This window comes from Myiozetetes cayanensis, unplaced genomic scaffold (assembly GCF_022539395.1).
Source record: "Myiozetetes cayanensis isolate MyiCay16 unplaced genomic scaffold, myiCay2020 scf4, whole genome shotgun sequence".
Taxonomy (NCBI): domain Eukaryota; kingdom Metazoa; phylum Chordata; class Aves; order Passeriformes; family Tyrannidae; genus Myiozetetes; species Myiozetetes cayanensis.
The window spans coordinates 68,477,018-68,499,650 of record NW_026087631.1 but is presented as its reverse complement, the minus strand read 5'-3'; positions in this window follow the sequence as shown (position 1 = coordinate 68,499,650).

The following is a 22,633-nucleotide window of genomic DNA, read 5'->3' as shown; positions in this document are numbered from 1 at the left end:
GAAAAGTCAAAGTACAGTGACTACTGTACAGGAAGACCGGCCTAAGAAGGAATGTTTCTTTTCCAGCCCCCACTTGGAACCAAGTTTAAAAACAACTGGCCTATTTTATGCTGTCTTCATCTAAAGATGGTTGCACAGTTTTTACTCTTTCATCATCTCCTTGGGGCATTTTATCTACTTCTGTGTCATGTAATCCATCACTCACTAAATAATTAACTTAGTCAAGTAAGTAGGATCTCTTGGGGTTTAGGGTTTCTGACCGAGGAGAGATGACGGTTGATGGTGCTATCTAAAAGAAGGAAGCAGAGGGGAAGAAGAACCCAACATGCTGTGTTACTTTCTTCGGTTTATTTTTTAGATTGTTATTACCTTCACTGCCATCAAAATTCTTTCTTGCTTAACTTTTTCCATTAAAAAGATTAGATATCATTCCTCTTGTATTACTCTAAAAAGTAGGGCTGGAAAACGGGTCTATTCTGCATTAATCAGTGTGTATGTAATGCCATAATCTTTATAATCAATCTCAGCACCATGGGAGCAGGAACAGGTCGTTACTAGTAAGACCCTTTTTTCTCACTGTACTGACAGCCTTAAATTGCACATTTTTCTCACCAGACTTGCAGAGGACCTGGTTTTGAGCAAGTCTGAGCATGAATGAATGACATGTGGCTGAAAGCATGGAGAAGGCTTGTTCGGATGAGTCTGAAGAGGCACAGAGACTCTTTGATGGAGCCTCCTCACGAAATTGTTTGTATCAACACATGCTATTGCATATATATTTGCATATGTGTAAACACATATACATAAAATACTACATTATGTTACTGTCATTGTTTATAGCTTAGAAAAATGGTTTGGAATTTTTTTCTGCCTTACAGTGATAAAACAACAAATGCAACCACACTGCATACACACACATATATATACACATATATATATATACATTCACATATATATACACACACGCCATATATATATGTAATATGCATTTATATATCCATACACCCATATATGTATATGCATACATGTATGTATGTATGCATATGTGTATTTAATTGCATGATTTTCCTCTCAAACCATGAAAGTTATTGGTGGGATTAGATTTTTAATATCTATGGAAAGCATCATATCATCTACCTCCTAATTTATTTGTGAATGACAAGGCCACCTCAGAGCTTTTTGCCAGAAACATATGTCACCATCATTCCCACGTGTGGACTACTCATGTGTTTGTGATTTTTCCTTCTGTTCAGCCTTAATTTAGACCTAATGATTGTCTAATAATTAAGTCCTCATATCTGTTTCCTTTTAGTTAAAAAACATCTAATTTAAAATTAAGACTCCTCCATATGAAACTTCAAAATTAATTTACCTTCACTGTCTGAAATAGCTCAGATTAAGGAGGAAATTTCCAAATTGTCTCCAAAACTATCTCAATTCTTATGAAATCTAGCAGATGTTATGTGCAAAAAAACACAGTAAGCAGAGATGATATTCCTGATGACTAGAAGAAAGAAAATGTCACTTCAGTCTTCAAGAATGACTGTCCAGGGAACTAGATGCATATCAAGATCACCTCAGTCCTTGGGAAGGTGATGGAACAAATAGTCCTGGGAACAATTTCCAGTGATCTGAAGTACAAAGCAGTTGGGTGAAATCAATCTGGATTTACAAAAGGGAAATTGTGCCTGAGCAACTAGACAACCTTCTATGATAAAATATCCAGCTCAGTGGACTGGGTGAGAACCATAGATATTCTCTTTCTTGGCTTTTCCAAGGCTTTGACATGGCCTTCCATAACATCCTCATAAACTGGTGCAGTGGAGACTAGAGAAATGGACAGTGATGTGGACTGGGGACTGGTTAGAGTGCTGGGACTAAAAGGTTGTGCTCAGTGTCACAGAGTGTGTCTGCAGGCCGGTCTCTGGTGATGGACTCCAAGGGCTGATACTGAGGGTACTGTTTAACATATTCACTAATGCCCTGGTGATGGAATGAGTCTGCACCCCCAGAAGGCGTGCAGACAGTGCAAAGCTGGGAGATGGAGTTGTGCTCGTGTTTGCAGGGCCTTTGACAGGCTTGAGAACTGGACCCATGGGAACGACCTCAAGTTGAACAAGAGGAGGCACCAAGTCCTGCATCTGGGGAAGAAACTCCTCCCAAGCTCTGTTGTTTTGTGATAAGCTTAGAGCAGCACAAAGGTTGATTTAAATGTTTTAATTTTTGCTGTCTCTGCTCCATTTGTTCAGTGGATCAGTATGCCACAGCATTTCATTTTGCTGAGGGCCAGGTATACAACTTCTGATAAAACAGGGACCAGGAAAATTCTTTAGAACCTAAAAAGGGGCATAACAAAAGGAATAATGGTGGGGAGAAAGAAGGATGAGGACATAGTTTTCATTGCTTGTTCTTGGATTAGATTATGTTCTCCAGGTCTACAAGTAGCTCAAGTGTGAGAGAAGAATTTCTTGGGAGAGGCTATGAGAGTGTTAATCCAGTGATTTGATGCAAATGGATACAAAGCCATTTTTATTTCATTATTGAACTGAATTGCCCAGAAAATTCATTTAACTAATTTAGGAGGAAGTTAATAAGTTTGTTTGTTTGTTTGTTGGGTTTTTCTTAAAGTCTTGAAATAATCCAATTTTAAAATCTCTGAATTTTAAAATATGTTAATACAGGTTTCTAGTTTGTAGTTTGGAAGTGGGTGTTATATTCGGCTGTGACTGTTGTGTTGTCACTGACGTATGATTAACAAACTATAATACATATATTTTAAAAGACATAAAGTATTTTCTTTTTTCTTCACAATAATTGAATGTATTTTTATTTTAGGAAATTATTTTCCTGGTATAAAATGGTTAAGTATTACTTGTAACATTTTATTTTGCAAAAAAGAAAATATCCGCTTAAAGGTAGATTCAGGGGTAGCATGACAATGAAACTTTTGATATATGATTGTATGAGAATTGGAGTTTTGTAACTTAAGCTATCAGAATTCTTGCTACAGTAGCTATATTTACTTGAACCAATTCTAATTATCATGTATTTTGCTTAGAAGATGGAAATATTCAATCTGAAGATGAGTATTCCCATTTGATATTATTCAGAGTAATAGCTACTCACACGAATAATGATTTCAGGTTTAGGTAGTTCTGAATTTCAAGATCCTCAGGGGTGCAATGCCATTAAATATGATATATCTTTGGTGTTCTTTGTAGATAATCCCATTCAATATTATAGATCCCAAGAAAATCCCATGTCTAAACTGAAACCGAGCGCTCAGCCAAACTGTGCATATTCTTCTGCCTGCTTGCAGACAGAAGTGCTTGTAGGTGTGGTTTGTGGTCCTGTTGATGTCAGCAGAGTATGTGTAACTCTTCCCTGAACTCAAATCTCAAACAATGAGATAATTTCAAAATCATCCTCTGTGCTCATCAGTCTTTAAGACATACACCACTGAAATATTGTGGTTTTAATGTTTTATGTCCCTGCATCTATCCAAGTTGGAGATCCATGAGAAAAAGTGATTTTAGTTATATGTTCAAACTAGATCTAAAAGGACTCAGGGCTTTTGTAAAGTCTGTAATATGCAACATGGATGTCAGGAGTGAATGTTCTGATGCAACACTGAGTATTGCCATGATAATTGTTCTCCTCTCAGCTTTAAGGCTGTGTTTCTGATGTTGTTGAGGTCTCAGTGCTGCAGACCATGACCCAGGATCTTCTAGTTCATTTTCTGAAATCCTGTTCTGGAAAAAGCTCATATGCACTGGAAATCCACATCTGAAGTCTTATTACATGTCATTTAGTTCTCATCTACATAGCAGGCTAACAAGGAGAGAAATATGTTGATCCACTTATTCTGAACAGAGGGATTAAAACTAGTAAGGAGACACTAATGAAGCCAGACCTTATTATACTGTCTCAAGTTTTTCAACCATCTATCAGAGTTTGAACTTTCCTGTGTGGGAGAGCACTAGCATGCTCTCTCTTGTCTGGCCATTTCACCTCTTGAAACATATATAAATGTGTCTACCTAACCCCCTCCTGTGGACCTCTTCCTACTTTATTGTAATTAGGCAGCACATAAAAATTTCTTACCTGAAGCAAGAATACACAACCAGAAATTTATTGTGGTCACATAAACCACATTTTCTCAGAAGGCAGACAAAAAGAAAAAGAAAAAAGCAGAAAACGGTGTGGGATACGAACAGGAGGAAGACAGGGGAATTAAAAGGCTGTGGAAGCAATTCCTGCACTATTTGCTCATGGCAGATGGATGCTATAAACAAGGAGAGCCACTGACAGTGAAATAGAGTTATTATTTGTGTTGCTTTTATGCTCGAGATTATTGTTATTATTATTTTTGTCCTTTCCATGTTCTTTTTAAAATATGGTCATTAACTAAAGTAGCAAAGGGGGGGAAAAAAGATATTGCTTGTTTCACAATTACATTGGAATGTTGCTTTGATAATTAGTTCACAGAGGCTGTCATGCTGGTCGATACTCTCTTCTCTGCTGAAGGCAGCATTACTGTCTGATTTATGTTTTGACTCATCCCCTTGTCCCCTTACGTTAATTGTCTGCTGTTGATAGCCATTTAACTAAATGTGTCTGGGGAAATAGGGTGAATAACAGTAATGGGCAAGACAAGGATTAGAAACATCATCCACAAAGCAAACCAGATTTTACACTTTCAGAAAGAAGATGAGCCAACTGTTCTCTGCAGAGGAAAATTTCTGACCTCCGGACCACCTCCAGTTTCTCACAGTAGATCACGTAAGATTTTGTAGAGACATACGTGTGTATACATAGATGATCCTAAGATGCTGAGAGGACCGGACAACCTCTGCTATGGAGACAAGTTGAGACAGTTGGGATTGTTCAATCTGGGGTAGAGATGGATCCCAGGAGGCCTTAGAGCCCCTTCCAGAGCCTTAAGTGGCTCCAAGAGAGCTGGTGAAGGACATTTGACAAGGGCCTGGAGTACTGGGACAAGAGGCAGTGTCTTCAAACTGAAGGAGGCTAAGTTTAGATGTTAGGAAGGAATTCTTTGTTGTGAGGGTGGTGAGATCCTAGCACAGGCTGACCAGAGAATCTGTGGCTGCCCAGTCCCTGGAAGTGCTCAAGGCCAGGTTGGATGGGGCTTGGAGTAACCTGGGATAGTGTCCATGGCAGGGAGGTTGGAACAAGATGATCTTTAAGGTCCCTTCCAACCCAAAACATTCTTTGATTTTGTATATAAATTTTTACACACACATACAATTACATTTATATAATTTTCTTTAAAAAAAATCTATAAAACATCTATGTACATGTGCCATTGTAAACATACATATAAGCACTATCAAAACTGTTAAATTATTATTGCTGCATTATTTATCGACTGGCAGAAAATTATCAAAAGTATAAAACCAGATCTGAAGTAATTTGCAGGACTATCTTTCAGAAAAGTGACTCTGAATTCTCTAGCACTGGACTATGACATCAGAAAATTGTTATCTGATCTTTCTGCTGCCATCTGCTAGACTTTTCTTTGCTCCTTAACTTTGTTTTGTATCTAGGTCTTGGTGGTCTCTAGGTTCCACCAAGGTCTTCTGGGATTGGGACTGGATGTAGTCCTAGACCAATGATTCAATTTTTAATTTAAAAAATTATCATTGGTTTTTGCTTTTCTGGGTTGTTTTTTGGTCCTTTTATTTTAAAATTGGTTTGTTGGTTGGTTTGGTTTCGGTTTTTTTAGTATAAAATGCCTAGTCTTCTTTTTCCTCCCCCCTTTTTTTTTTTTTTTCAAAATCATAGTAGTACTTTTTTTAAGGTTAATAATTTTGGGTTTTGATAAAAAAAAATCCAGAGAAATCAAATAGTAGAAATGTACACCAGAAAAAGATCTGGAGGTATTAAGACCAATTTGCACTATGGACAGATGTAATATCCTTTGTCACCCCTAAGAAATATTCAATTCAAAAGTGATTTTCTATGGCTACAAACAGGTAAGGTTCAGGAGCTTCATGATCCTAAGATACATCATTGGTACATCCTTCAGCCAAATGATATAATACTGTGAAAAGATCTATCACAGTATCCTCCTTTACTTTAAGGAGGGAAAGATTTTATGTCAAATCTTAATGGTGGAAGGTAAGAAAAGCATGAGGTCCTCAAAGTATCCATGGCACCACAGACATGTTATAAAAGCAAAAGGTTTTCTTATTAGCTAAATATATTTGTTTCATTTCTCTAATAAGAATTTGCATTTTTCCTAAGAGGAAGTGAATTTATGGACTACTTTTAATCACAGTGCAATAAATCCTGGAATGATTCCCTATACTTTCATACCTGCAAAGGTATAGCCTTGAAAGAAAAAAAAACTTGTTTTTCACTTAATTCCTTTCCCTTACAGAAATGTTTTATTCTGGAAAGCTGTTCAGGGCAACAGAATTCATGGAGGCTCTTTAGTTTCTCTACTTTAATTATAATTTTAAAGCAGATTGTTTCTGGTTCTTAATCTCGCCTTCTTTTCCATATACCAGTTTAAAATCTGCCTTCAGGGCAACTTCAGCTCATAATAGGTAAACACTCAGCATATATTTAGTATCTCAACCTTGAGTATTGGGCCAAAATTATGCACAGCCCTTCAGAAGTCGTCTCCAAACACTGAGATCTGCAAAGTTAGCTGGACACCTCCAGAAAACTTCCTGCAAAATCTTTAGTAACAACATAAATAGCACAGAGCAGACCTCTCATCAGCACTTCTTTCCTGTCTCAATAACAGCAAAGCCAAAAAAAAAAAAAAAAAGCAAGGATTTAAATTAATTTAATCAGCTGTTGTTCCAAATTGAGCTGAATCAATATTCAGATTTGTGTATCTGGATTTGAAAGCACCTGCCCTTTGACTTCTGAGAAGAAATTTATTCAAAGTCATGCCGTGCTTTTGGTAACCTCATCTTTTCTTCTTGGTACTTTTCAGTTCCACTAGAAGAGGTTCACATTTACCTATGACCTTGTCTACCCTCATTTGCCAAGGGTAGTGATGGAGATGGGTGAATACTTGTGGGACTTGCATTTCCTAGTCCTGTGCTTGATAAAATGGCCTTGGTCAAAGCCTATGACATTTAAGAATCTTCTACCTCTTCCCCTTTGTTGGTATACAGGGAAGATATTGAGTACATGCACCTAAATTGATGTTTTAGCTGTAGATAACATGAAAATCTGGAGAAAAAAAAGAAATTTTGCCAGTGGAATGAATATTTTAACAAGGAAAGTCCATTACATGCTAAACAGCATGTCCTCTTCAAATTTTAAACACATATTTTAAAGCCGTGTTCCAGTTTGAAACACTGTGAGGGATGACGAAATAAAATGCTTCAGTCACAAAGTATTTGAATTTTTCTTTCCCCAATAAAGGAAACTAGGTTTTAAACATCAAAAAAGATACATTTTATCATCACAGTGCCCCACCGAATATTTGAGTTCTGTACATATATGTAACTATTCATCAAGAAGCAGGTGTGCAAAGTACTTGCTCTTTCCAAACACTAAGGAACTAAAGAGTTTTGGCCAAAAACGTGTACATGTACATATATACACCCATATGTACACATGAACATAAAACAAAGTTAAATTCCATATCCAGGTAGGAATTTCAGTCTTCATCAGGTGTGGAAATATAGGTACTCCTTAAAATTTACATTAATATCCCTAGAAAAAAATAGAGTCTTGGAATCATAGAACAATTTGGATTGGTCATGGTCCCCAAAATTTTTTAATCACAGGTTTCATCAGAAAAAAAAATTTCTGAGCTTACATCTCCAGTAGATATAGACATATTAATTTATAAATTATGGGCTTGTACTGTTCAAGGTCTCATATTCTCTCCCTGTCCTCAATGGTTTGCCTTGCTCACCACCTGGGGTGCATCCTTTTTTAAAGCCAACAGCAACAGGGAGCTTGTTTCTTTCCTATAGCTTTTCTGAAACGTGGAAAGGGATCAGATGGATGTTACGAGGCAGAATTAAGACATTCTGAGAAGTTCTGTTTAATTTTTGAAAGCAGCTATATTGCAGACAGTGAGACCTGGGTTCTCTTCTCTCTGCCAGCACACTACAGGGACACTTAACTGGTAAAACTGGTGGGGTTTGTCCAAATAAGTGGTTATAGTAAAGAAGGAGTGAAGTCAATTTCATGCAAGCTTTTTCAGACACATCTATTATGCTGTGAAAAGGTAAATCATTGGTTTGCTCTGAGCTGTTGATGTGCAACAGTGTCTGTTTATTGTGACAGTCTTATTTCTAACTTATTCTAAGTAAATCACCAAGGACTTGCAATTCTGCTCTCCATGTTGCACATGGCAACAGGCTGGTAATTAGAGGTGGATTAAGCACAAGGAAAAAAGCCCCCCAAATAATATTTTTTACATGAAAAATTATGAGGCTTTTTCATTTCAATTTATTGTGCTTAGCTCAAAACATAAATATCCAAGTACTTAAGAGACTTTCAACTCTCCATTAAATAAAAGGCAATATCAAAATCTTTTTCTTTTTTTTACAACTAACTTTCTGTGGAAATGTAATAAAAAGCAGTTCATGTAGAAGAGATAGTTTCATTAAACATTTCCAGAAACAGCAGCAAAAGTGTGAGTTTTTTTCTTCTTTTTTTTAACTTTTTGGAAGAAAAATGAGGTAAAGAAGTTGTCTCTTCTATCGAAGATGAAAGATGTAGGACTTAACTGAAATATGTGTTCATTAAAAAGAAGGAAACAAAAAAAAATTCAGCAGAAAAAATAAAACACAAAAAACCCAACTCAGATATTTCTATAGGGTTAAACAGTCGTGTTTGCCAAGCAAGCAGCAAAGTACAACCTACCTATGCTAGGGAAAGCAGAGAACACATTAAAATGTATCGAAAAATCTTCTTTCTTGCTTCATTAAATATAATTCAGATCCCTTGCATTTCATAGAATTGGATGACAAAGTTCAAGGCCAAAAGTGAATAAAAGGGAAAAAGCCTGTTTCCAGTCTTTGTTGACTTGGACCTACTTGTATTTCTTCCACTCATCTCCATCCAGCCGTGTGTAACATCAATGCAATGTTATAGCTTGGCCCACAGAGATCCAGAATACAGGGATCATCCTGGAGTTCCAAGAAAGATAAATAAAATAAAATATTTTTTTTTAATAAAATAAATTAAATGAGAACCTTCTTTCATTCCTAGGTATCTTTTAGGTACATCAGGGGTGTTTTCTCCATGCACAAGCCCATGCTCTTAGTACCTTCTGGAAAATCCCTTGGAAAAAAGGACAAAGAGTTCTCCTTGCTATTTATCTGTAGAAACATCCCTTATTGGCACTTTTTGTCTCCAAGAACCCTTTGCTGGTTCATGGTATTGTAAAGGCAAAGCCTCGATGTTGATTTAAAGACATTAGTGACTTCTCTAACCCCACATACGGTTCATGGTGTGAGACATTAGTTATTATAAAATAATTTAAATTATTAATTTGCTTTTGTATATTTTATATATATATATATGTATGTATGTATAATATGAGAGCAAATCAAGGTAGTGTTTTCTTTCTTACATGCAGAAAGAAATTTTCTTTATTTTCTTTCAATTCTATTTCACCTGACCAGTAAATGCTAGCCTGGAAAATGACAATCCTTTTTTTGTCTTTGCTCCTTGTGTTATGGATCCTGTTGAATTGGCAGAAAAGTTCAGAAGCTTTTTTTTTTCAATCTCTTCTATACAGAGGATTTGTTGTAAATAAGAATGAACTTCTGCTCTGCTGATAAATACAAAAGCACGACCTACAAGAATCTTTATCTTTCTCCTTTCGTTTTATTGACAAACTTTTGGTGCATTCATCCCATCTGCTGTGAGACAGGAATTTGCATAAATTGGAGGGCACAGAATAATGCTTTCCCTTTTGCTATTCCTACAAAATAAATGCCTATAAATAAGCTCCGACCCCTGCTATGATCCACAGAGGTGATCAAAGAGCGTAAAGATAAATTGCTCAAAAAAATAAGGCATCCTTGGTCTTATACAGTCCTGGGGAGTGGTAGCATTCATTCTGTTAATTTTTTTTTTTTTTGGTAGGATGGGATTTTATTTCCTGGACTTGAAATAGGATCTTAAATTCCAACTAGAAAATTATTGAATCGAGGAATACAGTTTTCAACCCAATTATATCTCATTTGTCTCTTGCATAACTCTTTATATAATTGAACATTATCTAAAAACCTTTTGTGAAAATTGCTACTTAATTTAGTGGGACCAAAACTAATAGGTTTCTGTAGAAATATAACAGACTTTCCTAATAAAAACAAACAAAAGTTAGTTCATTTATAGTGTAGAATTGAGAAGCAAATTAAATCTTTCTGTATTTAATAGAACTTTTTATCTCTTTTATAACACTCTTCAAATATACACTTACAAAATTAATATCATTCTTCTTTATTGAAACTTTACTTTATTATAAATAAAATATACAGCAAATTATACATGAAACTATCTGAGATAATGTTTCTACTTAGAGAAAAACAGCTAGCCTGTGTGAAAAGTATTATAGATATACAGTGAACTATAACATTTTTGAATTAACAAAAAAAAAAATCCACCATAGATATTTAATACTTTTATTACCCTTTCTGGTTTCATAATTCAATATATGATTCCAGTTCCATATTCTCATTTATATTAAGGTTCTTACAGACATTTCATAATGATATAGCAAAGATTTTTGGTTTACCACAAAAGTTATAAATTATGCTTAATGAAAATCAGATCCCAAGCATTTAAAGATGTCTTTCAACAGGACCCTACAGATTTTGCACACATAAAATTCACACAAGTAAGATTTTCTTGTGAAGGAAAGGGTGCTATGTATTTGCTAATAACATCTCACAAAACAGAGGTGACTGTGGTGCTGCTACAGACAATATATTGAAGAATTTGTCAGGGTTTTATAGTTAGCCACCCCAAAATAAGGTGTGAGAATAAAGTCCAGTGTTCAAACACTTAAATTAATATGTATGTAAGTTAAATGCATAATTTACCCTTATAATATTTATTTTATTTTGCTTATTAAGTTCAAAAATACTTTCTTCACGCATCCTAATGAATTGTCACGAAGTCCCCAATAAAGACCACGGGTGTAGAGAAGGATGTCAGGGTTCTTTACAAGTGCAAGGTCCTATGCAGTGTCTGCCAGCTTCAGGCATGCCTCTTGGATATTTATATGTATCTGTTATAAAACATGGCAAAACAAAGACTCACAGTTGGCATTACTGAGAGGAAAAAAATTCATTCTTTAATCATTTTTTGATGAAGGGATGCACTGTTTTGTTTTTCTGGTTTTCCCCAAAAGAGAAGGAAGGATTATCACCTGCTTAGCTGTGAACATTTAGACTATGAAGTGCTGAGGTTTGCTCCTGCCTATTAAGGAATTCCAAACCTTTGTGCAGTTGTTTGTCTTGGAAATGGTCTTTAGCCACATGGAACAAGAACTGAATTTCCTCACTGTCTCAGCTTCAGACATGCAGTTTCATAAGGCAATTGAATTGCTAACAAAACCCAGGGAATATTGCAGACTTTTCCAACCTGAGCCACGTAATTTTTCTCTGCTACAGTGCTGATCAGCTGAAAAAGCAATGATAGGGCACTTTGTCTAAAAGTGCCTATTTACTCTCAGTAATTAACCCCTAATTCAGAGGCTGGACAGATAAAGATAATCAAAGTATAAAACACCTGGTGTAATTGGAGCTTAAAAATGACTTCTACCATCTGTATATTTTGCAGTATATGCATTTTCTTTCATCTCCATGCCACAAATCTTTGCTCAAAGGAGCCATTTGTCTGCAAAAAAAGCTGTGGTTAAATCCCTTTTTTCCCGCCCCCCCCTCCTTTTTGCAGCTTTTATTTATACACAGGCTCTTCATGGAACAACTATTTATTCTTGTTTTCAGATAGAGATATGACTCATAATTTCAGATGCTGAAATAGAAGTATTTTTCTCTTCTAATTGTATTTAATACCTTTCTGTGAAAAGAAAATGTAGATAAAGAAACGACCTAAAGTCTTCAGGTGATTTTAAAAAAAAAATTCACAATGCAAATTAGCGGAGGCAGGGAATGATGCATGCCAAAAATTTTAAAAGGTTCCTATTCAGGGGAATTATTCCATGTTTTTACTGTGGAAAATGTTCAGATCAACCTGTAGAGCAATAATTCTAATTTTTGTATCAGTTTGCCTGGCCCTAATCCACTGTTTGCTGACAAGTGCCTTTTGATGACAACCATGGGACAAGTGTATCTGGCAAGAAGCGTGCTGTTTCCATTAGTGAAAAACACTGGTTTTATTCAGAGATGAAGAGTTTCTTTCATCCAGGGGCTGGACACAGTCAGAGGGTGTTGTGCCATTGGCACCCAGTAAACAAAAATCAGGTTGACAGCTGTGACATGTGAGAAGCAAAGAGGTGAGTCCAAGCAAACAGATGTAAAATGGTGAGGTCCCATCCTCTCCAGGAAAGTGAAATTGGATTTAAAAGTGTGAATAACTTTGAGGGTCTAAGCCAAACCTGCCAATCCCTGTTTTCTGACAATGTACTGATGGCTCATGCCCTTGTCCAGGGTCTCTTTGTAGAACAAAACAGAAGATCTTATCTTTCATAATTTTGTAGGAAGAAGAATTAGTAACACAGGACTAGAGGAGGCTTTCTGGGCCACAGATCATAGGAAAGCAGGCAAACTGTGTTTATTCCAAAAAAAACAACAGAATAACAATGTTTTCTCCTCCACTGAGAAGCCAAAAGCCACAAAATTATCTGCATAATCCAAATCAAGGATAAAATCACTATTATTTTCCACTAAATGATTCAATGTTAGGAGTAATTTGGCTTCTTAACTATCTCATTTCACAATATACAGAAGTGAAGCTCTTCGGAAAAGTAGTCTGCATCTCTTTACTGTACTTATGGCTGATTTATCAGTTTGAAAATGTGTCGTAATCTCCATAAAAATGGAGTCTGCAAACTGATTTGGATTAATCAGGTCTGACTGTAATTCCTTTTGGTATCCTCATTTGAACAGCACATCAATCACAACGACCTCTTTTGATAATAATGTTACCGTAATATCTAATTTTATATTAATTCCATTGTAATTTAGTGGGCATTCATTCTAGTAGTAGTTCCTATGGAATTGCATCTGACATCCCCATGAATACCAAAATAACTCAACATGATAAATGTTATTACATCGAATACCAAAGGAGGCGATAATGATTTGCCATTTATAATAAAATGTTGCCTGCAAACCATTAGTGGACATTACTGCCTACTGTTAAGGACATTCCCATGAAAATCTGTTCACATCCAAGCACATCCTGAATGTCTCCCCTGTGTGCCAACAGGAGCTTGAGGAGAGTTGCTCAGACACCTATTTTCCAGGCTTGAGATACACGTGATTTATCACCATCCACTGAAACCATTCAATCAGGGAGCTCATGTTGAATCCCACAAGCAAACCTCGTCAGCCTGTCAATGAGAAAAGCTTGAAAGGGTGTAGAGATGGTTTCCAGCAGTGGCTGTGCCAAGATGCTTCCTGATATCCTCATCTCTCATTAGTGTTAAATTAGTCTCTCCATGCAACAGCTACAGGCGCTCAGCTCTTTGATGGCTTTGTCTGTCGTACGAGGCACAGAAATGAGATCTAGCTTTTTCTCTGTATGTATGTATCCATATACACATTTATATCTTTATATATATCCATATTTATAATATATACATTTAAAACTTTATTCAGTGCCTATGGGTCTCAGTTGACATATATACAGCTTACAGAGGCAGAGGGGCTATGAGAGGTGGTTGCCAGCATGATCTGGCAGAACAAATGAGACATAATTTGTTCTCGGCTTTCAGACACACCATCATTCTTGAGGAAATAGGGTTGGTTAAACCAGAGTACAGGTATCCCTCACTTGTCTGGATGATAGCCCCAGGCCACTGGGGGTCACTTCCAGAGTTCGTGACCACATCATAAGAATGAGATTAAAGAGAAACTGGTGCCTCAGGCTTTGCAAAGCTTCATGGCTTCCATTTCTAAGCTGGCATCTTGTGAGACTCACTGCAACCTAGAAAGGCAGCTGTTTGCAGACATATAAGGAAACCAGTGGAAATCTCAGTATGTATTCATCTGGCATCATTTATGCACCTAATAATTAGCATATGTATGTTTTGGGAGGAATATGAAGGACACAACATTGTCGTGCATTTCTGTTGAAGAAGCACAAATTAAGCTTAAATTTCAGAAGAATTTTTATTTTGCCATTTTTTACAGAGGTCCCTATCAGGAATGCCGTAGCAAGTCTCGAGCATTTGGGAGGTGATTCCCCAGCTCAGTCTAGGGATTCCAACAGCAACAGGATTTGTAAGCCTAAATCTCCTACAGATCTTACATCCAGCAGTGTCCACCCTCAGTATCACTATCAAGTTAGAAATGGAAAAAGGGATAGAACACAGGAAACAATTATATTTTATTTCTTCTGATAACAGTTGTTAGACTGTTTCCAGATATTCTGGATATTTAGCTGACTAACAGATTCATACTTATAGAGCTCCATCTAAACTCCAACTTGATCTTTCCTTTTTCCGCAATTTTTTTGTAGCTGAAAATGAGTGGGAATAAAATCAACCATAGATAGCCCCTCCCCATTTCATGTCTGCATGAATCTATTCTTGTGCACATTCTGTGTGTATTGATTCCTCTCACTGAGAATGGACATGCTAGGAAAATAGAGGAAAACCAAAGACCCCATGGTAAAAAGGACCCTAAGTTTTCCCCCTTCCTTCAGATAAGTATAGCCTTCATTGGTCTCTCTAAGTGGGAGTTACATTTTCCAACCAACGATTACTATAAGATGCACCTTAAGGAATAGCCTATGCTTAAAACCACCAATGTAATTCTGAGGTATATAATTGTTTTAAAAAATGGCAAAGGGATAAGGTCCGTGGAGTAAGCCCAAGAAGGAACACAACAGAGATAGAAGGAGGTATATTAATGTATCAGTGAAGGTGTTCAAGCCCTAAACAGCCTGTACAGGTGCTCGAGAGCTAAGAGGGAATAGGGAAAGCTGTGGGCCAGGGATGCTGCCAGAGAGCCATGGTTTACCAAGCTCATAAACTCCATCAGCAGATATAAATAAGGACAGTGTGTAAAACTTATGCTAGGATTTTTTTGCACTGCTGATACAGCACACAATCTCCATCTCAGATCATTAAAATGTCAGGTGTTTCTCAAAAAGCAGAAGGGTCAGATTCTTCCATTCACATTAGACCTTCTTTCATTCTGATATTAAGTAGACCAGGACTGGAAGGGATACTGAGCCTGTTTGCAGGTAACACAAAACTTAAAAGAGCTGTTAACTCCCTTGAAGGCAAGGGCAGCCCTGCAGAGAGACCTCGACAAATGAGAGGGCTGGGCAATCACCAACCATGGGAAGTTCAGTGAGGGAAAGTGCCGGATTCTGCACATGGGATGGGGCAGCTTTGGATGATCGGACAGAATAGGGAATGAGATGCTGCAAAACAATGCCAGGAAAGGGACCTGGAAGTCCCAATCAGTGATCAGTTGGCCATGAGTCAGCAGTGCCCTGGTAGCCAGGAGGGACAACCCTGTCCTGGGGGCATCAGGCACAGCATGGCCGGCCAGGCCAGGGAGGGGATTGTCCTGCTCTACTCTGACCTGGAGTGTCCTCACCTGGAGTATTAGGGCAGTTTTAGGCACCGTGATACAAGGAAGATATTGAGCATTAGAGAGTGTCCAAAGGAGGGCGATGGAGATGGTGAAGGGCCTTGATTTGAAGCCGTGTGAGGAGAGGATGAGGGCACTCGGTGTGTTCAGCTGGAGAGGAGGAGACTGAGGGGAGACTTCATTGCAGTTACAGCTTCCTTGGGAGTGGAAGAGGAGGGGCAGACACTGATTTCTGCTCTGTGTGACCAGTGATAGAACCTGAGGGAATGGCCTGAAGCTGTGTCAGGTTCAGTATTAGGAAAAGGTGGGTGGGCACTGAACAGGGTCCCCAGGGCAGTGGTCACAGCACCAGGGCTGACAGAGCCCAAGGAGTGTTTGGATGATACTCTCAGGCACATGGCGTGCCTCTTGGAATGGTCCTATGATGGGCTAAGAGTTGGACTCGATGATCGTTGTGGTTCCCTTCCAACTCCGCATATTCTGTTATTCTCTGATTCTGTAATTAAAAGAAGAATATCTCAGATGTTGGTGAATAATTGTTCTAATGGAACATTGTAATCTACTGCAAACCAAGTACCAGCACTAAACACAGATGGAATGGCATATCTTTATTTGTTTCATAACACTCTATAATCTAATGATAAAGCCCTAAATGACATTCTTTAGCTCCTTATCAGATGACTCAGTACAATACTAAGGGGTCCTTAGAGTCGATAGCAAAAATCTTCCAAACACTAAATGTCACTCACAATTTTCTTTTCAAGTGTGTAACTGCATATTTTACCTCAAAACTGCAACTTTTTGAGGCTTTATCTGCAGGAATGCTGCATCCTTTCTGTTCACTGCTACTCAACCACTTTTCTTTCTGTTTGCTACTAACTGACAATTTAAAAAATTTTCATTTAAAAATTAAAGAAGTTTAATTTTGTAACTAATTTAATTTTAAATATTTTAAATATTTTTACTAATTAAAATATTAAAGAGCAAGGAGAAAGTGGTCAGTCCTAGAGGAACTCTCTATGATTTTGACAAATGTAAACAGAAAGCAATTTGCATTCCGTAAGAAAGTGTGGCACACAGTAATGTCAATTAGTTTAGAGAAAGAGGCTGAAAAAGACAGAGAATGCCTGAAAGTTGATTGCAAATACCCTTTGCCACTCAGTGGACGTATATTTTCATTCTGTATAGCCCATGACTTGGTTTTGTGCTTGTGTGTGCCATTTCACTTATATACGAACCTAAGACGTGAATGCAAACTGTTAATAATGCTTACACTGTGTTCAAGATTTTTTTAGCTCTTTCTCACAGCGGTGGTCTACACTTCTTGCGTAGAATTAAGCTGTAAATTAGCAAGCTAGCACAGAATTCAGCTGTAAAGCATGCAGGAGAATGAATATAGATCAGTCAAGTCAGCTATTTACAGAGTTTTGCCTTAGAGATATGTTTTACTGTCTGTGCTGTGGGGATAAAGAGTACAAATGATTTTTATTCTTGACAGTTTAAAAGTACAGTAGACTGCAATTATGTCAACATTTCAGAGAAGTCCAAACTCTGGAACTCTGGTCTGTCTCACATATGCACTGATGTATACTAAATTAAAACTTTCCTAACACATTGAAATTCTTCCTTTTTTTCTAGATATAAAGTAAAAGTGAATGCCCTCTTGATAAAACCTGGCAAGTGTAATTAATAAATGAGTTCAGGAAATTACAAGCACAAGTGCAGCAGTTGAAGATGAGTCATAGCTTCAGCTGGTGATCACATCATTTAATTATTAGTTTTTAAATTAAAGCAGTAACTGCCCACAACAAGGTTTTGCCTTTTCTAATGGTTATAGACATAAAGTAGGAAACAAAGAAAATAGAACTTTAGTAGTCAGTTTTTCACTGGCTGCATATAGACATACCTTGAAGAAAAAGGTACCTTAAAATATTTCGTGTAGGACATCATGATGCTGTACTCATGTGTGTCCATTCAAGACCCTGGCAAAAGTCCTGTGGTTCATAAGAGGTAATGGGCTGATAAGTACACTATGATTTGCAATTTCTCTCTCATTTGAAAATCAAAGAATCACAGGCAGCGTGATTATTATTATTGCTGTTGCTGAAAAAGTAGTGTGACCAGCAGGCCGAGGGAAGAAATTCTGCCCCGTTGTTCTGAGATGACAGCTGCCCACAACACTGGGGTCCCCAGCACAGGAAGAACATGGAGCTGTTGGAATGAGTCCAGAGGAGGCACTAAGAAGATCAGAGGGATGGAGCAGCTCTGCTACGAGGAAAGGGTGGGAGAATTGGCATTGTTCAGCCCAGAAAAAGAAGGTTTTGGGGTGATCCAATTGCAGCCTTCCACTGCTGCAGGGAACCTACAAGAAAGATGAAGAAGGGACTATTTACAAAGGCCTGGAGTGACAGGATGAGGGGTAGTAGCTTCAAACTTAAAGACAGTAGGTTAAGATTAGATATTAGGAAAAAAATCCTGACTGTGAAAGTGTTGAGGCCTTGGCACAGGTTGCCCAGAGAAGATGTGGCTGGTCCATCCCTGGAAGTGTTCAAGGTCAGGTTAGATGGAGCTCTGAGCAACCTGGGAGAGTGGAAGGTGTCCCTGCCCATGGCAGGGGGGTTGGAATGAGATGACCTTTAAGGTCCTTTCCAACCCAGGACATTCTATGATTCTTTGATTCTAGGTTTGAAAAGTCTGACTATTCTGTTCAACAACTACCACATATCAGTTGTAAACATGCAGAAAAAGTAACTATAAAAGGATCTATCTATTAAAGTATTAAATTATTTTTATTTTTTCTTACAACTGAACACTCAGGATGAGATTTTGGTATGATACTCTCCTGTAAATTGATAGTAGTTTCATTTGTGTACTCTGTATGTTTACTTCCAAACAAAATTTAATTTGAATACCTTATAATGTAGATGGATGGTTATAAAATGTCTTCTGAAATATCTGCTAGACTGTAGGGGTGGGGTTTTCTTGCATTTTCTTGTTTGGGCTTTGATGTTTTCACTGTAAATATCAGAACACTATTTTCCACAGCATGACTATTTCTCAGATTTTAAAGAAGCCTTTGGCTAGATAGCAACTATCAAGCTGCATGGAAAACAGAAAATAGACACCCAAGAGATGGTGAGAAAATAAATAATGTGAAAAACCAGTAATATAAAGCTGGATAGCTCTTTCACTTGTTTTGGGTGAATCATTCATTTTAGGTAGTTTTGCTCCCTTTATTTTGGTTTTTGCATTTGTTTATTTGTTTGTTTGCTTTTATCTAATGCTTGTTAAATTCTGAATATTTTGCATAAGTGTGGCAGCAGCACAGGCCGTACCATCCAGCTGAGATGAATGTGGTATGAGTTGCTTCCATAAATTAAGCTCTCCTGCTTAGTTAATCTGTTTTAACAGGCTTGTGATGAAGAGAAACAATTCTGTCTGAAACATCCCTATTTCAGAGCCAAGTGACACACCTCTTGCCCACCCCTAGAAAGTCCCATGCAGAAGGAAATTGTAAACAGCTACTGCAGTGATCAAGGAGAACCAGAAAGCAAATAGACAGCAATGAATATTCTCATGAATCAAAGTGCCAAGCTTAATTCATGAAGGGTCGGAGGTGTTATGGTATCAGTTGCCCTCAAATGTTTGAACAATCTGCTGATATTAATAAAGATGAGTGCAAATTCCCAAAATATCCAGAAATATAACATGATATACTATCCCCCTGAAAGCTCATACTGGAAATGAGATATTAGCATGTATTTCTCTTTTCACATGGGCATTCTATTACTGCAAATTGTTCATAACTGTGTCTGTTCCTTACAATGTGTTCATACAGCGTGGAGCACAGTGGGACCTTGATCTTTGCTAGGATGCCTTAGCATGAAACAACAGAAATAATTAATGCAGAGCCTTTTCATTATCCTCTGCTTACGCTGTGTCAGTCTTTCAAACTGAGAGCAGGGGAAAAAGGGAAGTGGAGGAAAAAAAAATAAAGAAGACAAATTCATCTTGTTAGTCCCCCCTGAGTCACAGTAGAAAAAGTATCATTAGCAGCCTCCATATTCATATGAATTAGTCATGCCATTCTGGTAGTAATATCTCACATTTCTTTATCCTGTTCAATCAATGGACGAAAAAGGGCTGTTCTTGCTCATGTTGAATTTTAATGTTGTCCAAGGATATACTGCATTTGAGCCACCAAGTTTTCACCTGAAACAGAAGCCAAAACCAAAGTGGTGAATGTAACAGATTCTTTTTCCTCTCCATGGAATGAGAAGAAAAACCTGATTTTTCCTTCATTTTCCATCAACCTAAAGAAAGACTGTTGCTTCTTCAGCTGTTTCTGAAAACTTCATCTGAAAAGTCTTTGGAGATGAACAATCTGAAGAAAGAGTGATGCTCCATACTCCACTTTCTGTGTCTGTACTAATAAGTTAAACCAACACAAGATTGTCCTCTTGGTAAGACCAGCTGGAATAAAACCATCTACTCCCATTGTACAATCTCCTTTACTCTCCAAACAAGTCTAAAATCACAGAATTACAGAATGATTCAAGTTGGAACAGACCTTAAAGACCCTCTAATTACAACTCCCCCTGCCATGGGCAAGGACAGCTTCCACAATCCCAGGTTACTTTAAGCCCCATCCAACCTGGCTTTGAACACTTCCAGGGATGGTGTAGTCACAGCTTCTGTGGGCAACCTGTGCCAGGGCCTCACCATCCTCACAGGGAAGATTTTTTTCATAATAACCAATCTAAATCTAGTTTCTTTCAGTTTAAAACTATTCCCCTTTGTCCTATCAAAAATGTTTGCTTAGAACAGACACTGGCTTATCCTGAGTTGCAAACTGTGTCACAAATTGTTTAGAAGAGTGTGGGTTGCACCGAGGGCTTTTCCAAACATTTAAAAACAGAGATAACTGCATTCTGGTCCTGGGCACTTCCTTGTCAGAGTTCAATTTCCTAGTTTAAATGCCGCCACTGAAAGCAAAAGGAGACTTTTCAATCAAATAAGTTAATTTTGGGACATTAGAAAAACAACCTTTCTCCAGATGGAAGGTCTGAAGCCTTAAACAACTATCCTGAGAGAAAGAGGAATAGATTTCTTTTTATTTATTTATTTATTTTCATTCCCTTTTCCTGTGCACAAAGCCTATGTTAACACAGAGAAATTAGACCCTTCTCTTAAAATGATCTGTTCTGCCTGTGAACAGGCTTTCTTACCCACCACAGTTTCACCCTGGTAGATTGATCTGCACTGTATTGAGATGGTTGTAGTATGTCCTTAAAATATCCTTTAGCCCAGAAAATAAATTCTGGTGGTGTCTCCTGCAATTCTACCACCACAGCCACAAGCTCTTTTGCAAACCAAACATGCTTGCTGCCATTCCTTCACATCTGTAACATTTAACTTTAATGCCTCTGCCCCTGAGGAGCTGCGGAGTAGCATTTCAATTCACCATCCACGGATTTGTCCTGGAGAATTAGAGACATGTCAGCTTATCAGTCTGTGACCTTTTCTATTAACATTGTCTTCAGGTTGACTTGGCAGCACACAAGGAAAATAAATCTTGTTACCCAAAGCTGGTCTGGCTTGCCAGGATAGTGCAGCTGTGGCTCAAATCTGTTAAATTTTTAAATTGCAAGCATCGCTATGACTACATGAAATTTACTAGGTAGAATAATCCCTGGGAAGGGGTGGGGAGGAAAGCAGTGGAATAGAAACCATAAAAATAGATATGGAAGGGCTTTTTCTTTTTTTTTTTTTTTTCTTTTTGCAAAGCCTGGGAAGTTGTATTGTTTAGCTTATTTACAGCCTGGCCTGACACCCTAGAGATAACGCAAATGGAGTCGTCATGTAAATTGTATGACCTTTTCATGCTCCAGTCTTTGGAAGATCTACGTGGACACCCTTCCAAGTAAGCAGCATGTGCTTTCTTTATCACCTCTTCCTAGACTTTTTCAACACCTTTTTCTGTCGTGTTCTTTTAATGATAAAGGAATAGGGGGAGGCATGGTGACCTTAGAAAGTGAAGCCGTGAACAATTCTTCCGAGATAAACCTGTTCTGGCATTAGAGACCCTGCATTTCCCACTGCTCTCATATGCTATGACATCCTATCCTGGAGCAACGTATGAACTGCCTCCTCCAGGGTGCTCTCAGTGTTGATATAGGGATAGTAAGGGGTCAGAACAGCTGGCTATACATCCAGTGGTTTTTGAGATACACAGGGTGTTTGAGATGCCCACAGCAGACTTTCAGATTTGGCACAGGACTCATGTCTCTTCAGCTGCTCAGCTGTTCAGGAGGCAAAGGTGAGTTGAGGCACCTCAAAGGACTTGGCATTTGGTGGTGGTGCTGGATTGATGCTTGGACTGAATGATCATATAATCAAGACACAGAATCATAGAAACCAATTACACAGAAAAGGAAGAGACATTAAATTTCATCTCATCCCACCTCCTGGCCATGGGCAGGGACACCTTCCACTAGATCAGGTTGCTCCAATCCATGTCCGACCTGGCCTTGGACACTTCCAGGGATGGGGTAGCCACAGCTTCTGTCGGCAACCTGTGCCAGGGCCTCCCCACCCTCACAGACAAGGGTTTCTTTCCAATATGTAATCTAAACGTACTCTCTTTCAATTTAAAACCATGACCTTAAAGGCCTTTGCCAACCTCAGCAATTCTACGATTCCAGGATTTAGAAAAATAAATTGAGCTCCAATAGAGCTCCAATTGAGCTCCAGTAGTGGGATTCAGCTTCAGATTAAGACAGTTTAATTAGTGCCTGGATTCAACTGGGTTCTAAAGTACTGCTTGAATCAATGGATACCAAGTTACTGCATGCAGCAGAACTCAGGTAGGGAGGTGCAAATCACCT